Consider the following 23,219-nt stretch of genomic DNA (forward strand, 5'->3'; position numbering starts at 1 on the left):
TAAACAGATCCAAAAGGTCTAACAGAGCTGGGATCATTGGTAAACTCCTGTAACATGTTGTTTTAAATACAAAATGTATACTGACATTGGTTTGTTTGATTTTTAAGAGTAATCTGTCTGTGGAGGAGGGCTAAGCAGGGAAAAATCACTGGTACTTCCTGAACCTGAAGCAAACCTGTTTGTGTTTGGCAAGTGTCTTATAGAGAAATTAGCTGGTGCTCGGCACTAATTATCTGATATGTGTATGTGTACCCATACAATTTATAAATGTAGGTAGCTACCCAAGCTAACAAGCATTAGCTGATAAATTAGCACTCCACCTTTGTGTCCAAGGTAAATTCTTGCTTAATAAACTAATGCTAATTTATCAGCTAACGCTTATTAGCTTGGTTAGCTAATAAGCGTTAGCTTATAAATTAGCATCCAAGATAAATTCTTGCTTAATAAACTAATGCTAATTTATCAGCTAACCCTTATTAGCTTGGTTAGCTGATAAATTAGCATCCAAAATAAATTCTTGCTTAATAAAACTAATACTAATGTTGGAGCTTCAAAAAGTAGAGTCAAAAACTGATGGGCGATGGCACCCTGGCTCCATCCATCTTTTATGTTGCTGATTTTAGCATGCAGAAAACAAAATCTATCGCTATTCTTTATAATGTGCCTGATTTGTAGAAGCTGTTTAGTAAATGCAAATGGTGAATAGCTAACACATGCTATCACATTTCTAATTAATTATATTTAAGCACAGTGGGACTAATGACACTGAAGTTTATGAAACATGCTCGGAATTTTTCATGCCTGAAAAAGACAATAATGCCAATGTCTGTTGACACTCAGTGACACTTAACTTCAGAGGTGGGTGTGTGTGTGAGAGTTGAAGGCCACCGCATATTAGCTTAATGAATACAAAAAAGTGAATGGTGTGGCTTGAGCACAACACATCCACGTGGCAAACTCATAAGCCAGCACCTCCCGCTGCATTAAGCCTACATCCCACTGTGGTATGCAGCTGCAGCTCACAGATCAGATGCCGGTTCTCTGTATTGAAATTCATATTCAGTCTCTCTTAATTCCACGCTGATATAAATACACTTTAATCAAAGTAAGACACATTAAGCCTCCCATTGCAACATGCAGTGAAGGAAAAAAAATCTGATAATAAAAAGCTGCCTTGCAGTGAGCAGTAAGTCAATGAATCATAGGTCCAGGAGATTAGACAGGAGGTTCCACACTGATTCAGAAGAGATTACAGAGCATACATTAGAGGACAATGATTTACCAAAAAGATACAAATGATTTGATTATGTACAACTGAGAAAGTAGCAGTCCGCATGCCTTTTGAGTTCCCTTCATGAACCTTGGTGCTATTCAAAGTGTCACCTTCCTGACAGCAGTCACCCCTCTATGTGATTTACCTCACTCACCCAAACGTATCAGACTCCAAAGTTCAACCGGTGAAATTCAAGCCGACAAATCTCCCCTTCCCTCAGCTGTGCACGGATACCGATACACATGTTTGAGGCAAATCCAAACGCACACATATGGGCGCATGCATGCATGCACACGAGGGCTTGCATGCGAACGCACGATCACAGTTTCAATCCCACTCACTCCTTCTCTTTCAAAATATAAGCTGCTTTCATGCTGCTACTTATGCAAGCTGAATGTTTGCGTCTGATATTCAGATTAACGGCGCTGCTAAATGTGCTACCAGTGTACTGTTGCGGCCTACTCTGGGTGGATGGACTACACTCTTCTCGGCAACCAGCAGCTAGCCAAGCCCAGGCAGACAGCTCAGAGACAAAACAATCCACTGTTATTAATGAGGACATTTTTCAACTCAGTTAGAAAGGTAAATACACGGCCTGAATGTTAAGCCATATGGGCTGCTTCAGAGAGCCTAGATCAAAGAGGGTTCAGTGATTCAGTCTGACATCAGGACAGCCTTGAAATAATAATGATCAGAGTGGGAATAACCACCCACATATTGTACTTGACTCTGCCTGGTTAACGAACATCACACGTAATACCTTTGAAAAACTATGCGATTGCTTTAATAATGCATATGGTGATCATTAGGCAAACATATTGATATCTATTTTGAAATGAACCACTATCACTCTTTTCTGCAAGTACCTTTTTTTTCATGCAGTACTGAATGTGTTGTAGCACATATTCAGTACGCCATATTCAGAAGCTGTGATCACACAAATTTCTTAAGCTCAAGATGTTTGTTTTTTTCACAAGATCTCCTGTTTTCCTGTATAGAAAAGCCCTAAAAGCTGTGGGTAAAAGTTTATTACTGGCCACTGGGAACAGCAGCGATGTTCATTTATTAGCTGTTCTCACGCTTTTAATAACATCATGATTCTCATACAGATCACTTGTAGTTCCCATGAATCTGAACTTATTGATGTAAATGCTAAACATATTTATCCTTTTACTGTTTTTAAACGTCTTTGCCTTCTTTTAAGGTTTTTTACCCCTAAAACAAAATGCAAATCTTGTGATCTGAATCTGATTTTTTTTTCATAATATTGTATTTCAGATATTCAAATCTGTCATGTCTATTTCAAAACATTTGCATCAAGCTACTCTCCTAAATCATTTTTCATATGAGAGGTTAGTATATGTAATTTCCTCAAAATAACATATAAGATTCAGTCAACGCAGCGTAAGAGAAAAACTGTCTCGCTTTTGTACAATTTTGTTTTAGATTTTTTTTCTCCTGCAAGCAGCACACACAAAGACACACAAACCGTCCACTTACTAACACCCACACACAATGTACTCTGACCTGTTCCTTCAAACTGAGCTGACTGTCCTGTGTCTCATGGGACAATAGCAGTACATCACAACACTTGACATTGCGTGAGCCACTGAGTGCACACTTGACTGCGTCTAGTATTTCTTTTTTACCCAGAGACCCCCAGTTTCAGGACTATATAGTTTCAAACTCTGCACTTTCTGTTGTCTGTTGGATGGAACTGGGCATTATTTTCAAAGTACAGCTTGCCATATGAAAAATTACACAGTAATCGAACTGAGAGATAGCAAAATGGAAACACTCACCAGATAATCTTTTACTTATACATTAATTCTAATCTGCCTTAATTCTTTATGGCATAGATTCAACAAGGTGGTGGAAACATGCCTCAGATTTTGGTCCATTACATGTTGATATGATAGCATCACACAGCTGCTGCATGTTTGTCAGCTGTACATCCACGATGTGAATCTCCCGTTCCACCACAACCCAAAGGTGCTCTATTGGGATAAGATCTAAGTAGACTGAACTCACTGACATGTGCAAGAAACCAGTTTGTTTGGAGCTTTGTGACAGATCCTGATGGAAGCAGCCATCAGAAGATGGGCACGCTGTGGTCGTAAAGGGATGGACGTGATCGGCGGCAGTACTCAGGGGAGATGTGGCATTTAAATGATGCTCGGCTGGTATTAACAGGCCAAGAAAATAACCCGATACCATTACACCAGCATCACCACCAATCAAAAGGAGCCTGAGCCACTGATGCAAGGCAGGATGGATCCATACCATCTGTTCACACCAGACTGGGCCTGAGACTTATTGTTCACACCGGATTCCCATCCTACTATGTGAATTGCAGGATCCCGTGGGGATTGTTTTGACATTTTACTGTTCTTAGCTGTAGGTGCAGCACCCGGTGTGGTCTTGTGCTTCAAAGTTAAATTTGTTGTATGTTCAAAGGCACTCTCTTACATATCTTGGTTGTGGTTGAGGTACTGATTTGCCTTCCTCAAAGCAGTCTTGATCATTCTCCTCCTCCTCTGACCTGACATCACCAAGACATGTTCAGTCAGAGAACTGCTGCTCTATGGATGAAGGTTGAGAGAAAATCAGATCAGACGTTTCTAAAATACTCAGACCAGCACCAACAACTATGACACGTTCAAAGTCGCTTAAATCAGTTGTCTAAATGCACCGAGTTCCTGCCTTCTGATTGGCTGATTAGATTTTTGCGTTAACGAGCAGGTTTAATTGAACAGGTGTGCCTAACAAAGGCTATATTATGGCTGAAGTCAAAAGTTGATGTAAGCGCCCGTTAAAGTAAACCCTGACAAAACTCTGGAAAGAGAGGTGAAAGTTTCGGTCAGAACAAGGTGGCGCATGTGTTTTATTCAGGACAAGTCAGCTTATCTATTCTGAGCACTCGCTTCACTGCACATGTTTGCAGGAAAAAGCGCAGATCGATTAAAGGTTGTCATGCTTATATTCTCTAAGGCTAACCCAAATGTCTCGCCATTTGTCAAGGGCAGCGACACATTTAGCCAGCATGTACCCTAGTTTTTTTTTTTTTTTTGTCTGCAGAGTGTTTTTGAAGGATGGAGAACTGCTCCAAGCACAATGCTCTATGAGAATTTGACAAGCAGAGAAAAATACAGTATCGTAAAATATTTCATACATTTGCTAATAAATCACACAGCATTTATTTTTTTTTGATGACGCTGTTAAATTTTTCACCGCAGCCCTAAGTTGGAAAAATAAACATGTATACCTAAAAATGTGCTTTTGAATTACACCCAGAGTTGTCAGTTACTACCTGTGAGGTTGAGTACACACAGTGCCGCTCCAGGCCATAGTGACATTTTCACAGACGCACGTCAGAAGATTATATTACCAGCGCACATCAACCAGATCCATCTTTAAATCTGCCCACCGCTCTCCCCACTAGCCCAAGGCCACATGGCTTCTGAACAATGAGAGGACTATTACATTGCAGGGAGGGCAATAAAACCGTCATGGTTATTAAATAGCTGGGGTAAAAAAGAATAAATGTTGAATAAAAGCCAGTAATGATGATGGTTTTCATTGTTTTTATTGTGTGTTCCAATAAGTCCTTGTAAATTAAATCAATTGAATCTGACAGTTGTGGACAATTACTTCAGTAAGTGTTCGGCTAAAAATGCTGATGGAAAGATACAGGGGGAGGGGAAAAAACTGCGAGGAGTTAAATCTGCGTGGTTCACGAAGAGTTGATGACAACAACCTTTTACTTTAAATGGGAAAAAAATGTCGGAGTAGGAGTGCAGCTTTGCAGCTTTGTTGCTATGCGATGAGAAGAACAGAGCTAAGATTATAGGCATCAAAGTGTAGATTAAGAAGAAATCTTTTTCTTCACCTGTTTGTATATTTATAGCACGTCCTCAGACATAAACAACAAAATGGGCAATATTTTAAGTGCAATACAACAGTGCAAGGTGGCCCCCAGTGGACTTAGATGAGTGTGTTATGTGTTTTCAGCTTATTGCTTCTGTAATCAGTAAGGATTGGACTTAATGGCTGGGTTTGGGGGTTATGTTTTGTTTTGCTTGCCCATCAATGTACCAGTTTTCTACCTAGATTAACTCAGTCAAGCATTTAGCACCTTAAGACCTAGATTTCCCCCTATAAGTCCAATACAGAGTTAAAGGAGAGTGAATATTGGACTTATATTCACCAGGATAACAGAAACACGGCTGTGCAGCATTTCAGCAGCTTGTTTTTGCCACTAATGAGTTTTCTTTAACATGAGGTCAAATATAGGCCACACCAAAAAGCCTTGATCTTAGCATATCTTTATAATATCTTTATAACAGCTGATGAGAACATAGCACTAACCGTGATGTCACAGAGGTTAGAGTTTAACCTGGCCGGAGCCGAGGAGACGCTCTGAGTCTGGGTCATAATTAGTCACAGCACAGGAAGAGCTAAAAGACACAAAGGAGTCATTTGTCAGTCTTCGAGAAGAAATCAGTTAAATGCATCATTATCAAAACAGTGACATAATGAGATAAATGGTCAGCCAGGCACAGGGTGATGTCATTCTTGTGCTTTGTGTTAAGACGCGTAAATGATCAAATGAAAGCTGCAGGATGATGCCGAAAACAGCCGGTTATTTTTGGGCACATTGCGGCTAAAAATATCACGCGGTACAGACGCTTTTCTTCGCTTTCTGACAATGTGTTCCGGCAAATCCAGTGACCTCCTTTTATTCCAAGGTGCCACCACGAGTTATGTTTAGATCGTAACTTGAAGTCATACAGAGGTCACGCCCCAGGGAACACAGCAGGTCACAGCCCCACTGACCTGTCTACATTTCATGTTATTATTCAGGTATGCAGGGAGGAGGCAGGGATCGGGTTACAGTGGACTGCCAATTCATCAAGGAAATGAGGAGCGAGAGCGAGAGAGATGGTGTTTGGGGCATGATAAATATCAGCGGGAGCCAAATATAAACCGTAATAAGAGTGAAGATCCAAAAGCCAGAGTATTAAAACACACGGGGAGGAAAAAAATATGATAAAAGTAGAAGGAAATGAGAGAGCAGTGCGGTAAGAAAATGACACGAGTACCCCGCAGAGAGCCTGTCGGGCCTTCGACTTATTGGCACAAATCAGTCCCCGTGGCTAAGCTGACCATAAGACCTGCAAGCTAATTTACAGATCAGTTTAAGTTTTCTTTGTCTGCCTGGAACCTTTCACTCTATTGTCAAGTCTTTTGGGAAAGGAGAAGCTGTGACTGGAAACATAGTAACTCGTCTTTTTCTGCCGAAAGTGTTGTAACACTCCCTTTTTTTAGCATTCACTCTCAGCCGGAGTGTTTGTTAAGTGAGAATGCTCCAAAATGCACCTTTTACCAAGTGTCAGTGGATCCATAATGATCTCATTAAAATGCATACACATCGCAGTAGTTTTGCAGTACTGCTTTGCGTATTTTTGGGCATCTTTAATGCTTCCTCTCCTATACAATCAGAGGCTCTATAGTTGCAGTTATATGAATATTAATGATCCAAAAACTGTACATACTTAGTAAATAATACTGGTCATTGCAGAGTCATTGCCTGAGTTGTCGTCATTTGTCAGCTCTGGAAACTTCTCTACTCTTTTTTTAATTTTTTTTTTATTGGTGTGTGTCTGCCTTTAGGGCAGATCCAGATCTCTTCTTCAGGAAGAGACTAGACAGATTTAAACACTGCTCGTTGTCCTGGCTGTCTGCCCAAACCTCTGATGACTTCAGGGACAGGAATTTAAAACAGGATAAAGACGAAGAAAAAGAGAGCGGAGGAGGGGGAATTGATGTCAGGTTAGGAGGCAACCCTAAAGACTTAAAAACTGCAAAGAACTGTATGCGGCTCATTCAGAGTGTGACACTGGTGGCAGGGATATACTGTCACATTCTGGATGAGCCACAAAACTCACTTCTCTGATCTGTTTTCAAAGGAAAGTTGTCTTTTGTAGAAAGTAACTGCAGGTAGTTTGGGCAAACTAACAGACCTTTTTGCTGTTGCATAGACTTCTCCGCTTTCGGATACTGTAGCTACCACCAAATGCAAATACACTCACCAAGTATGTCTTGATGCAAGTTCAATCATCCAGGTAATTAAATCCCAAAGGGTTGATTCTATTCTATTGTTTTCAGAAACATTTCATCACTATCTAAGTGACTATTTACACCTACAGGCAGTGGACACTCTTTCAATGATGAGGATGTACACATCCTGGACAGGGAGGAACGCTGGTTTGAGCGAGTCAAGGAGGCCATTTATGTGAAAAGAGAAAAACCATCTCTGAATCGAGGAGGGGGCCTAAGGGTACATCTGTCACCATCTTAAAATGCTGTGATTGCAGCCATTTCCCAACTCTCTGTCAATGGTACTCATGGCCATTGATCAGTGGGCTTTGATCAGTGGTCATGACAATTTGCATCTTAATGATCAATGAACTGACCTCACAGCCCATTGTTCCTTCAGTGGTGCTAGTTTCAGTCATTGTGCAAATGTACTGTTTATAAGATTGGGGAAAACCTGCAGTCAGCTGAGACTGAAGAAGACACTTTAATGAGTGATGAAACGTTTCTCCCACTGAAAACGCTACGTCCAGATGAACAGAATCAACCTTTTGGGATGCACCAAGTGCATGCATTGCAGTACAAAGATATAAACATAGACGTGCGAGTGGAACCGAAGCCTGTTGTTTAAATAAGTCCCGTATATTTATGCAGGAAAAGAAATTGCATTAAAAAGAACTAAAAGCACATGCGTGAGTGCAGCTTCTTATTTATATGGTTTAGTTGTGGTAGGATGTGTACCCACCTGCTGAATGGATTCTATAGTGGAATACTTTGCGGCATCTCTGTGGGCAAGCGTTTCTGTAGTGATATGCATCCCGTCTGGAATAGTTTTCCATCGGAGGAATTATGTACGCCCTTAATTAATGTTTGTTTTCGTGTGTGTGTGCGTGTGTTGTCTCAAGGTAGACTCTTTTCAGCTAGTGGTCCCTTGCAGTCTCATTAAATGCGGTCTCTGGCACGGAGTGTAGTGCTGCACATTCTCAGGGTGTGGTGGTGGTGAGAGCTGGCTTAAGTTTCACTTTTCTATGAATGCGTGTACATGTGAACATGTTTGTTTGACTCCAAGTGTGTGTGTGTGTAGAGAGTATGTTTGGCTTATTAGCTGTAGTTGCCATTCTGATTGATCCCATAAACATCCACTGATTGCCCCTCCACCAAACACATGGCTTGGTTTTTATAAGATGAACATACGCAAGTAAGTTTCTTTTGTTTTGCTTTGGACAGACTGCATATGAGTGCATTTGCTGCAGTGTGTGTGTGTGCACATTTATATGTGGAACAGAAACACTCACAGGTCTTTAAATAAAACGTACAGCTCACTGAAAAGGTCTCTGGACCGCAACATAAACCAACGCTGCCACAAAGAAATGGAAAAAACAGCAGAGGCAGTTTTGGTCTGGAAGCCTTGTGAATTGCTGGAAGAGAGGAAATTATTTTATACATTTTTATCCTTCTTGTGAGCATCTGTCTCAATAGCTCTTGTGTTATTTTTTCCAGCTCATGCTAATTAAAAAGCCTTGCCCTTGTCTCTGTTGCTTTGCCTTCCATTTTTCTCTGCTGCTTCTCTCGTAACCTCCGCGGCTGCTTCATCTCAGTAGAAGTTTGTGATTTTCGTGTGTTGGTGTGGAGACTGCCACTCTGGCGCTACTTGGTGGGAGCATCTGACAAAACACAACCTCAGCCGTGGGTGTCAGAGGCCTGTGATGTCTGGAGCAGCAAGAGAATAAAGCTCTCAGAGAGCAAGAAATAGCATGGCCTGTAACAGTCGCTTACACACACACAAAAGCACAAGCAACCTCTGTTAAGATGGGACAGAGTGCCACTGCTCTTTCTCTTACAGTTGAAATCTGCAACTACTCTAGGTTATAAACAAGTCTTAAATGAGTCAGTGTGATCTGACTGTTTCTTGGTCAGGCACATCATTTAACAATGGAGGAGCAGACATTTATATGATACCTGATATCAAAATAGAGAAAGCAGGTTTTTTTTAGCAAAGTTATGAACCTCGCTGCTCCTGTGGAACATCATGTGATCAATTACATAACAATTTAAAGAGGAGAAATGCTAAATGTAATTAGGAAGGCATTGTAATTGATCACCACATGAGTCTCAATAAAGGACTGGAAAGCTGCCCAGCCAGGGCACATCATGTGAACATCTGTGAAACATCATGGGACCGATTATATAATATTTTACAAAGGAGAAATGCTAAATGTTATTAGGAAAAATTGCAATTGACGACCACATGAGTGTCAATAAAGAAGGACTGGAAAGCTGCCCAGCTAGGGATTTGTTTAACCTACCGCTGTTTAGTCTAGCCCTCCACTTCCTGATACACTGCCCATTTTGTTTATTCCACAAACCACCAGTGTCAGGAATTGCTGAGAACTGGAGTAGATTCTTCAGAAGAGCCTTTTTCAGTTTGGTAGTTTGAGGATTTCTATACTGTTGTGTTTGGAGGTGGAAAATCCAAAGCAGCAGAGTGCACAATAGAAGTGAAGATCATACAGGCAGAGTGTCTGATTTGGTGATTTGCAACAAAAGGAAAGCAGCAAGGGTGAAAAGAAAGGTTTACAAGATCATAGTGAGCCCCTTTTATGATATATGGTTTGGAGATGATGGCACTATGAAAAAGACATGAGGCAGAGCTGGAGGAAGCAGATTTGAAGATTTTTACTGGGAGTGACCAGGATAGATTAGATTAGATGTGAGTGTATCAGAGCAACAGCTGAGGTTGAATGGTTTGGATACAAAGTTAGCAAGCTTAGGGTGGTTTGAACATGTGCATTAAAAGGAGATGATTAAAGTGAAGGAGGGTGTGCAGAGGAGGATGCTATGTAAATGTTGAGATCGAGGCTCATGAAGCTCAGAAGTAACTTGAGCATCCTACCTTTTTAGATTTTTGGTGTTTTTGAGATGCTACTATTAGCTTTGCAACAGCCTCTACTCTGGTGTTACCTCGTCATCCATTGGCCGACTACAGCTGGTTCAAAACGCTGCGGCAAGGCTTCTGACTGGCACACGCAAACGAGAGCACATATCTCCTATACTTGCCTCGCTACACTGGTTGCCAGTTAGTTTTCGAATTGATTTTAAGATTTTGACACTTGTTTTTAAATCATTGCATGGACTAGCTCCTATTTATCTTTCTGATCTTTTAAATTGGTATACTCCGGGGAGATCTTTGAGGTCTGTGGACCAAATGCTGCTAGTTGTCCCTAGGTCTAGATTAAAACACAGAGGAGATCAGGCTTTTGCTGCGACTGCTCCGAAACTATGGAATAACTGCCTTTAAATGTCAGGACCTCTTCAACACTGTCTAAAGATCCATTTTTACTCCTTGGCTTTTAATTCTGTATGAGTCTGTCATTATTTTATTCTTATTTTTCTCTTATCTTTGATTTTACTTTCTTTTTAAAATTTTATAGAATTTTATTCTATTGTACAGTACTTTGTTCAACAGCTGTTGTTTTTAAAAGTGCCATATAAATAAAACTGATTTGATTTGATAGCTAGTTAGCCTTCTAGTTACAATAAATTAAGAAGATGTTTCTTTATTTTTAATTTTTCAGAAGCATTGGGGCCAAAAAGCACCAATTACAAAGATAATAGACAGTACAGAGAGACTAGGACCAAGGAACGATAGCAGTTGAGGAAGGCACCTTTGTAGCCCTCATCTTTGCCAGTTTTGACCCTGAAACCTGAATGTTTTAGCTGATTTTACTCTACTTCAATTTTCCTATTTTTACAGCACTTTTTAAAGAAAGTTCGAAATTGAAAAGGAAATTTAAAAAATAAAAAAGGTCTGCAGAATTAAAAGCAATTTCAAATTAGTGAAAACTAAGGGGGACAAAATGACACAATCAATCCCACACATTCAACAAAAGAAAAATAGATAAAAGCATCGACAAGGCATTAATTGGCCTTTTGCACAGTCGTGGGGTACGAGATGCAAAGGCTTGGACACCTTTATTGAGCAGACGAGTCTTTGGAACCACTATGAAGGCCATATCAGAAAGCTCATATTAGACAGCGCTTAGAATGTAAACAGGAGCCTGACCCTATAGAGATTTAAATACAAGCAATAAAATCTTACATCCATTCTAAAACCAGGTAGCCAATGATAGACTGGAAGGACTGATGTACTGTGGTCACCAATTTTTTCGATTTCAGCATTTTAAGATAACTGTAGTCTGTGTAAATCACAGTGACTGATGCCAGAGAAAAGTGCATTACAGTAGTCAAGTCTGGAAGAAATAAAAACACTGATAACCTTTTCTGGGGCAGAATGAGACAGGAATGAGCAGATTTTGGATATCTCTCTAAGCTGAACGAAACAGAAATGCATAACTGTAGACTGTTAGGGTACCTGGGTCTGGTGACCCAGTGTTTATGACGTAGACACCTGTAAATCAAAAGTTATGTCAGAGTTAAAGATTACTCAGACCAGAGGAAAGATCTTCAGTGTTGATAGTGCTGGGGGTGGAGGAAGATGAAGTTATATGACTTATTATTTAATTTGCCTACTTCAGAATTTCATCAGATTTAGAGTCATTGAATCTTAGACAGGAAACAGATTTACCAAAACTTCAGATGAAAACGATCTAATATTTGAGACATCGGTAGTGCCAGGCTTTAATGGTTCATAGAGTCTATGTAGCAGTGAAAATCTAGGCCATGTCTCAGCAGGATTTTCCTGAGGGGTAGCATTTAGTTAATAAATAAAACAGGGACCCAAAATAGATCCCTGGGGAACCCCACAAGATAGAAGAACTAACACATTAGACCCATTCATGAAGGCACCATTTTTTGCAGGATTGTTTACCTACACTTGGTGCACCTACTAAACTAGAAGCTGAGTTTCTGTGTTTATCTTTAAAGCCTGTGTTGTTTGCTTTTCCTGTCAGCCGCCTCTGTCTGAGCAGTTTGTGACATTTACAGCTGTTGTATGTGGCAAGAATTGTTGTCTTGACGTGCAGCAGGGTCAGTGTAAACAGCCAGCAGTGAGCAGTTGTGGCAAAAAGCTAACATAACTAAGAAGGTGAGGCAGTGATGTATGAGGCTCCAGCTCTTGTAGCCTTACAGGGCACATACACACATGTATACTAGAACACTAACCATCTCAGTCACACATACCTAAGCATGCAAGTATTTGGAGACGCACACCCACCACATATCAGGTGTGCACTTGACACATGGTGATAATGGCACACAGGCATGACTAATACACACAGCCTTATTGGTGAGTATATGGGTTAGCCTGGGCATATGGAGATCATCACTCACACCTAGAGAGCTAGCAATAGTGCTGTGAGAAAATCTATGGATTTCAGTGAGGGCCTGGGCCCTGGCCTTTCACTGCCAGACCACATTACCAGCAATCACTTACTCCAAATAAGCACAGCAAAGGCTGATTAAAGGAGAGCGGCTGAGATTTGAAAAAAAAAAAAAAATCAGATGACTGAGAGTAAAAAAGAAGCTACATAAATCACAGTGAGATTTGTAAGGAAAGAAACACCACACCTTCACCGGAGCTCGCCATAACGAAGCACGTAGCATCTCCTGGGACGAAAGAGGTGTCGTCCCAATTTATTTGACAACACCCCGGCTGAGTCACCGGCGTTTTAAACTTGTCTTTTATCTGTAGATCTATCCATTCCACAAAAGGGCCACATCGCTCAGCGAGCCCCTGAAAAAGATAAGCAAGGCAGATTAGAGTCAGATGAGCAGAGGAGAGGAAAAGATGAAAGGATTAAAAGGAGGAAAAGGAGGGGGAGTGTTAGATCTATGCGCTGGTTAAGAGAGGTGCTGTCATTACATGATGATCCCTATAGAAGTATTCAGGCGGAAGCAGCAGGGCCATACAGGTCTTCCTATGATTTGCAGGCATGAGATCGAACACTTTAAAAAGCACTTGACAGTATGTTTGAGACCCGTTAGCTCTATGTGACTTAAAACTGCCAGTTGAATTGCCATGTAATACACTTTGATTCAGACAGTCAAGGACCAATTGGGATTTAATAGAATAATTTCCTGACTTTTTTCTTTTTATCACCACCATCACAGCCCAGTTTTGATTGGGTCATTGTAGCTACAAAATTAAGCATAACATCAACCATTTGAAATACACTTTCCAGCAACTTAGTCACAGAACAACCTGACACTTCTGGTGCTCATCCTCATGTCAGCACAATTTGCTATCCCCAACCAGATCCATATGCCATAGCTCGTATTGTTAATTTAGCTTGATGGTCATGTATGTGTTTATTAAGCTTATTAACACTCTAGGGACTGATGAACAGATATCTTGAGAGCTCCTTCTAACAGCAAATGTTACCAGTACTTTATGTTCTTGTCAGCCCTAGCTGTACTTTAATGCTAATTAGCATGCTAACACGCTAAACCTAGATTATGAATTTGGTAAATATTGTTACTAACATTTTAAATACAAATGAGTTAAGAATTAAAGGATGAAAAGCATGAACCTATGGCCCCTTCAGTGAGGGGATAGGGTGGTCTGTTTTCTTTCTGGCATGGTTTGGGTTCACCATGCCATCTGATGTGCTGAGTGATCACCTTTAATAAAGTTTCCATGCTGAATAGATTGGAGTCTTCCTAGATGACGACGTCTCCATCCACAGAGCACAGGAACGATGTGATGAGGATGAAAACGATCTAAGTCGTATGATCTTAATCCAGCTGGACATCTATAGGGGCTTTTTGTCAGACAGCACTCTCTGCCATCATCAAATGTCATAGAAGGAATATATTGTGAAAGAATTACATTACAGTTGTGTTTAAATTCACTTTTCATTGATGTTATTGATATTTTTTGAGACAAAGATTACAACTAATAAGAAACAGGTTTGGCCATCCCCATCAGGTAGAGAATGGCCTTTGCATGCCACATGAGCCTAAAGGAGTAGTTTAATTGCTTCCAAAGTCTATATAGTCCAGGAATATATTGCCTTAACATTTCTCTATTTACCTGCAGAAAAACATCTGTGCTGTTGAGTTATTCTCCATCTGTGAATGGAGAGTACAGAATTAAGCATAAGGCTTCTGCACTAATAGCTGCTGATTGAAGAAGAGGAATTTTAATGCTATAAATGATTAGAGGAGAAATATGCCAGAAAGGCGGTGTGCATTATAACATGTTTTGATAAAATGCATATTTATGAGGTTGTTTTCAGCTTTTTTTTCATTGTGCATCTATGCCTATTTAATTTACACCTGCTCTCACATGTAAGGATGATGGAAATTTCTTTTGTATTTATACTCTGATCTTGTACAGCTTGTAAAATGTGGCAGCTTGATAATTATAAACCATTTCAGTTTTAATTATAATAAAATATTTTGCTACATAATAAAAAATCTATTTAACTTCAACGCTGAATTATTAATTCAAAATAAGTTAACATGAAATGCACATTAAATTCAAATTCACATCTATTAGTTCACCTGTCACTCAGTTATTTTCCTTCTCAGAATTCATTTAACCAGTGCATGGAAGTGAATATAATACTGTCTGTCTGTTTTCTGTCCCTTACACAGCTGCAGGTTCCAGGGGCAGCAGGCTAAGTACAGAAGCCCAGACCTCTCTCTATCCAGTCATCTCCTCCAGCTCTCAGAGACACTTACGTATTCCCAAGCCACCCGTGAGATATAATCTTCCCAGTGTGTTCTGAGACTATCCTGGGGATGCCACCTTCTAGGACATGCCCAAAAAACGTCACCTATGACACACCCGGGAGGTAACTTAGTTGAATCCTCAAACCACATCAACTTCCTTCTTTCAGTGTAGAGGAGAAGTGATCTTTGATCTGAGCACAATCCTATGTAGGAAGCTCATTCCACTGCTTGTGCCTCTTCTGTCAGTCACTACCCAAAGCTTGTGACCATGCGTGAGGGTAGGAGTGAGACTGACTGGGAATTTGACAACTTCACTTTCATCCTGAGCTCTCTGTCACCGCAACTGATAGTTTAATGCCTGCATTACCGCCGATGCCACACCGGTCTTTGAACAGTTTGCAGGATGTTATGCTTCTTTAGACCCTCTGCAATACCATCATGGTAGAGGGATTTGTCCACTGGAATGATCCCAGGAGCAGTTTAGAAATCCTCTAAATCAATAAGGAGAAGGCCAGGGGACCATATTACCACCAGGCCACCCTGGAACCAGGCTTTAGTCCATGGGACCCTGCTAGGCTCAGCTACATGGTCTTGCCCTCCTTTCAGCCAACTACACGCAGGAGAGAACATGGTTTGGACTGGGTAGAAGTCAGGTGTGGAGAGCCTGGCAGTGCCATATACATATATATATATATATATATATATATATATATATATATATATATATATATATATATATATATATATATATATATATATATATATATATATATATATATATATAACAATAATAAGTCAAAACGTATGTTATCAAAATGCAACTTTATAGATATTCCATTGGGGAAAAATTCTCCATAAATCTGTTCCTCTTTCTGTCGCAGTTCAACTTCCACAACCTGCAGCTACAAAACCGAGTCACCCTTCATGATAACATGGCTGTTAACCTATAGGCATGATTATCAGGAGGATTTTGTTTCCATGCTGCACAAATTCAAATGTTAAATAAGTCAAACCTGAGGGAAAAATCAGTTGTGATCTATACGAAACATCCTCTGAATAAATCCAGAGTAGGCAGGGGGTTCTGTTCTATCTGTTTCTGCAGGTTTATCACTGCTAACACAGAGAGAGAGGACGTGAGAGTGGAGGGGTGGATTAATGCGCTCATTATGGGGAGGATTCGGCTCATTGCAGTTTTGACGCTGATACATGTAATCCAGCATTTTGGTAATGGAGCTACAAGCTTCCTCATTGGTTGCTTTTAATTGCTCTGACAGAACAGGGCCAAGATATCGTCCGTGTCCTAAAGCTTGCTGCTGTGTGACAGTCAATATTCAATATGCGTACATATTTAACAATTAAATACAGTGTGTTTTCAGATTATCAAAAGAGGGGGCGATTGTGGTCAGTCATGAGAAGAGATCGATTTATCCTCAGAGTTTCAGTTCCACATAGAGAGCTGTTCATCTATTTGTATGAAAAGTTAGACACATTGTTACAACTGAATACAATATTTGGACTGTTTAGTTTATTTGGTTACCGTGGTTCATTTTAAAATGAAGAGTATGCTTGTCCTGCTCTCCAACCTATTATCTCTCAATTGATATCAGAGACAGCAGATCCAGTTACCATGCGGGGGATAAATTGCTTTAGAAATGGGTGGACTGATAGATGGGTGGGTGGATAGATGACATTGAAAATAATTACTTTTGACTATTTTATTTCTGTTTCTTTCTGTGCAAACTGGCCTTAGTGTATTTGTATCCATGAGTTTGGCAGGATGGGATACCTCTTTTCATTTGTTTGCCTTTTGCAATACAATTTTAATTTTGCAGTAACAAGTTGATATATTATGTTGTTCTAAGCAGACATGATTAAAATTTGTATTTTCTGGTCACTTACTGGCTATTTATTCTTTCCTCTTTTAGGACTAATTTTCAATCTTTTAATTTTTGAAAGCAAAATGTCTACAGAGAGGTTGTGCATCTTTAAACGAGAAGAGCTCTCGCCTCAGAAAACTCTAGCACTGAGTAAACCCATTTGTAAAATGACTATAGCCAATATAATACTCCATATTTGTGCTTTCAGTGCAAGGAAACAAGGCAAAGTTAAACTGGATAAAATAAAATTCTAACTCAGAAAGATGACAGCGGTGCAAGAAATGAGAATGCTGAGCACTGCTGCAACATGTCACATCTGGTAATATCGTCACGGTCCAGGTTAACAACTGGGGTGATGACAGGGTGGGCTGCGGTGAAGGGGAGAGCAGCCCGTAGTTTATCAGGGGAAGAGGAGGAACTGCGGGGACACTAACAAGCTGGTGGTGAGATTTGGAGGTTCAGGGAAGTGAAGAAAAGTTATTGTTGGAGAGTGAAGGAGTGAGAGGCAAGGGAGCGCACTGAGATAAGAGCAGTGATGGTGGTATGGTATGGGAACAGGAGAAGAGTTTATCCGAGCTGACTGAATGTCCTCCATTGTTGAGGTCCCAGTCTGCTTGCTTCCACACAGATGTGCTTCAGAGGACAGAGGGGCAGAGACGAGGAATTTGACAATCTGCAACGCTATCTCTCAATCTGCACCCGCAGCTGCTACCAAAGGACTTCCCTTCACTTCTCTCACTCGTTCTCTGTGAGTCTGTGAAATTTCCAAAGAGACACCCAACTGACATGTTTCGAACAAAACACACATTTGTAGTTTTGTCTATATTTTGGACACATGAGAATATGAGTAGTGTTTGGCAAATGGTTTATATCATCTAAATAATGGCTGTTTTGTTAATAAAATAAATGATAAAGTAATACTTTATGAATATATATATGTTGGGTGGGAAAAAAGCACTGAATGTTCAGCAACAGTAGAAAAGTATTATATATGTAGAAAACCATGTTGGGTTTCATGAAATTAAAAACGCAGTTGTCTTTGATTGAAAGAGAATTGAAAGTCAGACACAAAATAAAAGAACTTTTTGATTTTTTACACTCACCAGCCACTTTGTTATAAACACCTGTTCAATTGCTTGTTAACACAAACATCTAATAATGAGCAACTCATCAGATTTAGGCTTGTAGAGATTGGCCAAGAAGACCAGCTGGAGTTCAAAGCATGCATCAGAATGGGGAAAAAGTGATTAAAGTGGCTTTGAATTTTGCATGGTTGTTGGTGCCAGATTAGCTAGTCTGAGTATTTCAGAAACTGGAATGAAAAAGAGAAAATATCCCATGAGTATGCACGTCGGACCTTGAATGAGATGGGCTACAGCGACAGAAGACCTCCTTATAGTTAAGAACAGGAAACTATGGTTACAGTTTGCATGGGCAGACCCAAATTGGATAATAGATTGTGTGGTCTGAAGATGCTTTGTAGGGTCAGAATTTGTAAACAATATTAAGGCCATAGTTCCTTATATCAACAGGTCAGGTTCATGGTGGGAGCGTCACGGTATGTGGGGATATTTTCTTGCCACACTTTAGGCCTTTTACCACCATACGAGCATTGTTTAAAGCTTACCTGAGTGCGTCCATCTTCCAGCAGGATAACACTCCATGTCACAACATTCAGATTGTCTTAAAGAGGTTTCTTGAACGTGGCAATGAGTTCACTGCATTCAAATGGCCTCTACAGTCACCAGATCTCTGTTAAATAGAGGATATTTGGGATGTGGTCGATGTGAGATTCATGTTGGACTTCATAGAAGTAGAATTAAGGCAAAAAATGGACCAATACTAACTACTTGCACCTAATAAAGTGGCTTATGTGTCGAAAAGAGCTGGAAATCATTAAGACATATTTCCCTTTAAATCCATAACTTGTTGTTATGGTGAACTGGTGTGGCTTTTTTAACTTGATACTAGCTGTTCTCAATACTAAATTATTTTAGGCATATGCAGTGAGTAACACATTGATATTCAGCATTACATGCTATTAAAACACTTGGTACAAAAATAATTAACATTATATCATTAGCATTCAGCTCTCTTGTTAACTATGAGGTACTTTATCTCAGGTAAGTATTTACTGCATACTCCATACACTGCACTGCTTGTCGTTTAAAAAAACTACTACATTGGGCAGATTTGCCTGTATCCATCATTCTTTACTCTCCGTTTTGTTTGTGTGACAAAATAGTTTATGTTAAATATCATATCGCTATTGATTTATAGACCTTCTCTCTGTAGAATAACAGTTAGGCTCTGATTAAATTGAGATCATGAGATCAATAATAAATGCATATTGGAAGTCAATACAAGTAATCCTAAATTCGAACAGTGGAAAAAGTTTCACACTCTGAAACAGACAGCTCTTACCTCTGACCTCCTGTACCTCATGTGCTGTTGACCTGTTTGGAAGAGGATATGACAAATCTCATTGTAAACTACCTGGCAGCTGAGCCCCTGTCCTATAATAAGTAACCTATTCTGTCCAGTTGCTATGGACACAGATGGCATGGAACAAGACCAGGGCAATGGTAATAGACGGAGGGGTGAGCGTGAATGTGGGGATAAGGGCAGTTACTGTGACACTGTGGTCACTCCTCTGATAATAAGCCAGCTCCATGGCAGGTTACAAATAGAAAACACATACACTGTGTCAGCTGCTGTGAAAACACCTTGAAAAAGGGAAGGAAAAAGTATTTTCTCTGCACCGTGATCAGAGTGGGCCTAAATATTTATTCAACAAGTACAGATGATGCGGAGGAATTTGAATTTAGGGCATCAGAAAAGTGACAGCGAGAGCTTCAATTATCATAACAATAAGGAGGACTGAATAATTCAACCACTATATGATGAGGAAAATACAGTTTTACACAACCTGCTTTTCATACTAAGAATATAGTCACAACAACCAGTGCTTCAGCTTTTTTGATCTGTGCTTTTTTGATTTGTGCTATATTTTGTTTTGTTGTTGTTTTTTGGGGTTTCTTTGCAAAATGAATGCAGATGACATGAAATGCAATTCTGAAAGAAATATTGGCATGTAGTCATTACACATGCTCTGATCTCAGCTATTAATATCATTAATGTCAAACTAAAGGCTGAATAAGACCCAAGTTTTAATGCATCTAAATTTTCCTTTACAATAAACCAGAAGTTTATTATTGCCCTCTGATAAAATGTTTTTAATACCCTGTTTTTTACAATCTGAATCTGTGCGACAGACATTTCCCCTTTTCTTTTCTGATCTACTCTGTTTTCTTTGTTCATTCACTAAACAGGATATATTGTGGTTACAGCTGTAGCGGAACTAAGTTCGTGTGAGCAAGAGGAAACGCATCAACTAAAGTGAAATCAACCAGAGAAGATTTGAGGGATGATAGCGCTCCTCCTTATTAGAGTATCTACGTGCAAAAACGCCTGTTGATGGCAAAGGTCAAAGGAGAATGGCCCGGCTGCTTTGAACTGATGGGAAAGCAACAGTAACTCAAAGTATGCAGAAGAGCACAACATATCGAACCTTGAAGCAGATGGGCTGCAACAGCAGAAGACCACACCGGGTCCCACTCCTGTCACAGGAAACTGAATCTACACTTCACATAGGCTCACCTAGAGACCTGAAGATATGAGTCAAATTTGGGATGCTAGTGGTGGTATAGTGCATGGAGGATATATTCTTGGCCCACTTTGGGCCCTGTAGTACCAGTTCACTCGCTTCTAAATGCTAAAACCTACCTTTTGTAAACTGTGAGCTAAGCGGAGATTTCTAACTTTCATTTAAGGGAATTAACAAAAGTAAGGCATGTGTGGAATTTAATCTCTGGCTCTCTTCCACAGAGAGCCAGAGATTTGGCTCTTGTCCTCCCCTCACCCCCAACTAGTCGCCACAGATACCCGCCCCTTCCTGAGCCTGATCCAGTCAGATGTTTCTTCCTGTTAAAAAGGAGTTTTTCCTTCCCACTGTCGCCAAGTGCTTGCTCAAATGGGATCATTTGATTGTTGGCGTTTTATCTGTGTTATTGTAGCATCTTCACCTGACAATGTAAACTGCCCTGTTGTGATTTGGCACTATATAATAAAACTGAACTGAATTACAGTCACTTTTATATACTGATCAGTACACGTGCAAAATGTTATGAGACCAGCTGCTGAAGAGGACAAATAGCTTCTTCTGTTCAAAATGGAGCCATTGTTTCCCAAACGATCCACTGTAATTTAAAAGTAAACCAGGAAGCGCTGGTGTTTCCTTGGTCCTCTGAGCCTGTCACATGGTGAGCACAGTTGTTCTGTTTATATGCTGTGGCCTCTGTGGAGGATTAGCTGTACAATAACAGACGCTGTGTTACACATACACACATAGCGAGGCACGTGGGCTTAGATATATACTGAGAGAAAAAGGCAGACGAAGCGTTGCCACCTGTTGAAGATCGTTTCTGCTCGCGGCCTCTCTCATCAACCCCTCACTCTTCACGTGGTGAAAAACAACTATTGCTAAGCTTTGACACTTTATTAAACTGCCCCTTTTTCTCCTCTGATGCCAGATCTGACCTCCTGACAGCACCGCTACTGTTGGACTAACCACACAAACGCACACAAAATAGCAAACGGGACAAATGCCGACAATTGGATAACATCCCCAGCTGTCCTGTCACTTTCACCTTCACAGCTGCTAAGCCTCGGTGTGTACTTTACATTTGGCTAAGCCGTTTCAAGTATAGTGCTTTGGGTGTGTGCGTGTAAGTGCATGAACATGTATGAGCAACCGTGTGTGCACATTTTGTTAGTGGCATTGTAACCACAACTATCTAAAGCAGATTTAGCAGTTGCCTTTGACGCCTGCGGTCAGGGAAGCATGTGGGATCATTTGCGGCACACACAAACACACAGATAAACACTCGCCACATACAACAACAACAACAAAATAGAAGAAGATATGTATTAAGAGAGGAGTGGAGTGGGTGCAATAGTAACGGGGAGCGGGGCTCTCTAAGCCTTGTCGCTCAACTCGGATTGGATGTGGAAATGAATACGAGTCTGCCACGTAATCAGCTTATCCCGGGACCTCGCTCGGTGCCTCCTTACGCAACTCTCACACCATCTGAGAGCCTTTCATTTAGTTTTCATTTAGCGGGATGAGAGACTGATATTCTTCATCCACTGGCTGGCTCTCCACAGCTGGGCTCAGCCAAATGCATCCTGGTCTAATCACGCCTGCTGCTGCTGTAAAACTGTGCATGGGTGAAATGGAGTTAGGCAAGAGGTTATCAGAGGTTATGCGGGTGAGTTTTTGCTCAAGTATTGTTCATCAGCGCCGAGTGTGTGCATGTGTGCAGGCTGCACCCTTCTCCAACATCAAGTGCATCCTCTTGTAAGGGCTGCCGCATGTTCCTCTGAATCTTTGTGCGTCACCGACTCGCTGTTTTAATAAGGAATCCAAGTTCTCAAAGCGTCTACCTCTGAATTAAAATATTTATTAATTTCAAACAATGCATGAAAGTTGCAAGTCTTTTATTATTTATGCTTTAATTAGGACAGGTCAGACTGTCATCCTTCCTTGTGTTTCAGCAGCAGCCTAGGTAAAAGCTGCACTCTAGAGATCTGATTTATTCCTGAATCCAGCTCCTTTATTTTTTCATGAATTTAACATTGCAGATACACGGTTTGCTTCTTAACCCACTGAGCAACCGTGATGCATTGCTTCAGCTGCTTTTATGAAACTACTTAAAACCCATCTCTGCTGAGGAGCTCTTTTTTCCCCCCCTGTCTCTTACAGAACTCGCTCAGCAAAGTGCTGTCAGCGCTGTCATTTCCGAGGCAAACAGCAGCAGAAATAAATCAGCAGAGCAAAGTCTCGTGTCTGTCTCAACACCACTGGTTTATTTTCCTTTTTATTTGAATTGGACAGGCCCCAAATCCATGGCATTTGTAATGATCTGTTATACAGCAAAAAATGTATACATGTGTTATGCATTGATGATATATTAAAAACAAAGAAGTCAAAGATGCCCAAACATGAAAATATGACTTGAGAAAGAAAGGAGGAAAAAGGTTAAATGGATAGGCTGACAAGAAAAAGCCCCCACATTTTTCTAACCTAGATTAACTAAGTTAAAATGCATCCACATGCTCCCAAGTAGAAGTGCCCTGCTTTATTATTTAACACTAGCTGCTTTGTGCTGCTACTGTCTTCCAGGAAACAGGAAGGCAAGGTTAATCTTTTGCTTGGTGGCAACTCCAGCAGTAACTTTTAAAAGAGGAAATGACATAGCCATCCTCTTACAAATGAA

At 40.4% G+C, this 23,219-nt stretch overlaps 2 long non-coding RNA genes across 2 annotated transcripts in view; one reads left to right on the plus strand and one right to left on the minus strand.

The window, feature by feature from the left end:
• The window catches only part of LOC120435759, a 46,459-nt gene extending 25,466 nt beyond the window's left edge, over nt 1-20,993 (plus strand). The window contains exons 2-3 of the long non-coding RNA XR_005609893.1: nt 14,927-15,126; nt 20,214-20,993. This is a non-coding gene — a long non-coding RNA (uncharacterized LOC120435759). The remainder of the gene's footprint in view (nt 1-14,926; nt 15,127-20,213) is intronic.
• Nucleotides 14,086-19,740, minus strand: LOC120435760. The gene is made up of 4 exons (XR_005609894.1): nt 19,306-19,740; nt 18,509-18,633; nt 14,361-14,398; nt 14,086-14,109 (listed from the first exon to the last, which is right to left on the minus strand). It is a non-coding gene; the product is annotated as an uncharacterized LOC120435760 (long non-coding RNA).
• Nucleotides 20,994-23,219: the final 2,226 nt, after the last annotated feature.

The sequence above is a fragment of the Oreochromis aureus genome, linkage group 22 (assembly GCF_013358895.1).
Source record: "Oreochromis aureus strain Israel breed Guangdong linkage group 22, ZZ_aureus, whole genome shotgun sequence".
Taxonomy (NCBI): Eukaryota; Metazoa; Chordata; class Actinopteri; order Cichliformes; family Cichlidae; genus Oreochromis; species Oreochromis aureus.